Source organism: Penaeus chinensis, chromosome 40 (genome assembly GCF_019202785.1).
Source record: "Penaeus chinensis breed Huanghai No. 1 chromosome 40, ASM1920278v2, whole genome shotgun sequence".
Lineage (NCBI taxonomy): Eukaryota > Metazoa > Arthropoda > Malacostraca > Decapoda > Penaeidae > Penaeus > Penaeus chinensis.
The window spans coordinates 22520429-22522928 of NC_061858.1; positions in this window are offsets into that span (position 1 = coordinate 22520429).

Sequence of the window (2500 nt, forward strand, 5' to 3'; positions counted from 1 at the left end):
GCCCTGCAGACCGATGCATATAAACTTGAGGTGAAAGAGATGTTTTACTCCAAACTGGCATCTGTGGCAGACAGTTGTCCTCGGCGAGATATTCATATTGTTCTGGGTGACTTTAATGCGGTATCCGGCTGCGATCGAGCTGGCTACGAGATGTCTGTTGGTCCTCATGGCTCAGGAGCTGATGCTGGCAGTGAGAATAGCCTCTTTTTCTGTGACTTTGATAGGTCCCAGAAATTGAGGATTTCTGGCTCCTGGTATCAGCGTTTTGACCCGCACCGTTGGACTTGGTACAGCGATACGGGTAGTGTGGCCAAGAAGATTGACCACATCCTCATTAGCACTCAGTGGAGAATCCTCCAGAACTGCAGGGTGTATCCAAGTGCTGAGTTCTGTGGAACTGATCATAGATTAGTTGTGACTCCGGGTCCACTTTAGAACCCCACGTCGCCCAAATGAACACCCTAGGGTGTTTCATTTGGACAGATTGAGGGAGGACGAGAGTGCCCGGGGGTTTGCCAAGGCTATCTCTGGTCGTCTCACAGCACTCTAGGGCCTGACAGACCCTGTTCTTCTGTGGGATACCTTCAAGCATGAAACGCTTGATGCAGCTCAAGAATCCATTGGTGAACGCCCAAGAGCAAGACAGAATTTCCTCTCGCAGGAGACACTGGAAGCCACAGATGCTTGTCATGCGGCTCGATTGTCAGGGGATCGCAACTTGTACCGTTCTCTGGTGCGCAGGTCTTGGCCAGATAATCTCAGATCCTGAAGGGGTGCGTGTGCATTGGGCTGAGTATTTTGAGCAGTTGTATCAGGTATCCACCAACAGTTAACATGCATGTGGGTAATGTTGAGATTCCTCTGCCAGACCCACCCTCAGCGAGGATCCTCCCTCCCTGACTGAAGTCAGGTGGGCGATCTCCAAGCTGAAGAGTGGTAAAGCAGCAGGTGTTTGTGGCATCCCAGCTGAATTGTTAAATGCTGGTGGAGAACCTATGGCAAGGGGCTTGCATGCAGTCCTGTCTGTCATCTGGTACCATTCCCCCTGACCTGCTGAGGGGTTGTGGTCATCCCTCTCTAGAAGGGGAAAGGGGATCGGTGGGACTGCAGCAATCACCGAGGCATTACACTACTCAGTGTACCAGGCAAGGTACTCGCACACATCCTACTGAGACATATCAGAGGTCACCTGCTAAGACACCAAAGGCCGGAGCAATCTGGATTCACTCCTGGTAAGTCCACAATAGACCGCATTGTAGAGCACCGTCGTGAGTTCGGATGTGGGCTGCTCACAGCCTACATTGACCTCAAGATGGCGTCTGTTACAGTGCATCGCGAATCACTCTGGAGATCCTGAGGCTAAGAGGAATTCCAACAAGGATTGTTGGATTAATAGCAATCTTGTATACAGGCACTGTAAGTGTTGGAAAGTGTGGTTATGGCCTGTTGAGCCTCTTCCCTGTTAGTTCAGGCATGAGGCAAGGCTGTGTTCTTGCACCAACATTTTTCAACACTTGCATGGATTGAACACTGGGTAGAGCTACTGTCCAAAGTCACTGTGGAGCAACTCTGGGCAATATCAAGGTTACAGACCTTGACTTTGGTGATGATGTTGCCATTCTATCTGAATCTCTGGAAACCCTAGTGGCGGCTCTTGATGCATTTAGCAATGAAGCGAAGCCCCTGGGGCTAGAGGTCTCCTGGACCAAGATCAAGATCCAGTATTTTGGGGGCCTACTAAGAGACCCTATGCAGTTGGTACGTGCTTGCAGTGAAAACATCGAAGTCACAGAGAGTTTTATATACCTCAGTATACTGGTTCACGACTCTAGGCTGTCAGACCAGAAAGTCAGTAGAGTGATTGGCCTGGCAGCAGGGGTCATGAAATCTCTCGACAGGAGTGTTTGGAGATGCCATTACCTGTGCAGAAGGACCAAGCTACATGTTTTCAAGGCCCTGATACTGCCAGTTTTACTATATGGTAGTGAAACGTGGAGGCTATCTTGTGCTTTGGAATCTTGTCTTGATGCCTTTTGTGACAGATCCTTGCGCCGGATCATGGGGTACAGTTGGCAGGACCAAGTGTCCAACCAACGGCTACACCGTAAGACCGGTACAGGACCTGTTACTTGTACAATCCATGATCGCCAACTCAGGCTATATGGCCACTTGGCTTGATTCCCGCAGGATGACCCTGCCCACCAGGTTGTCTCTGTCTGAAACAACCCTGGGTGGAGGAGGCCTGTGGGACGACCGAGAAGGTCATGGCTTGGGCAGATTGATCAAGCCTGTCGTGAGGAACTAGAGATGGGCCGGACCCCTGCCTGGTGGCTCGGCATGAGGGACCCTTGTAGGTGGAAACAAAGGGTGGCTGCGGCTTTGCGCCCCTGCCAGCGTTAGCTCCCAAATGATGATGATGATGATTTAATACAGCTTTATTTCTACTGCTGAAGTCCATGTGGCTGCAATATAACAGCCATAACAAGGACAGAGAAGGCCT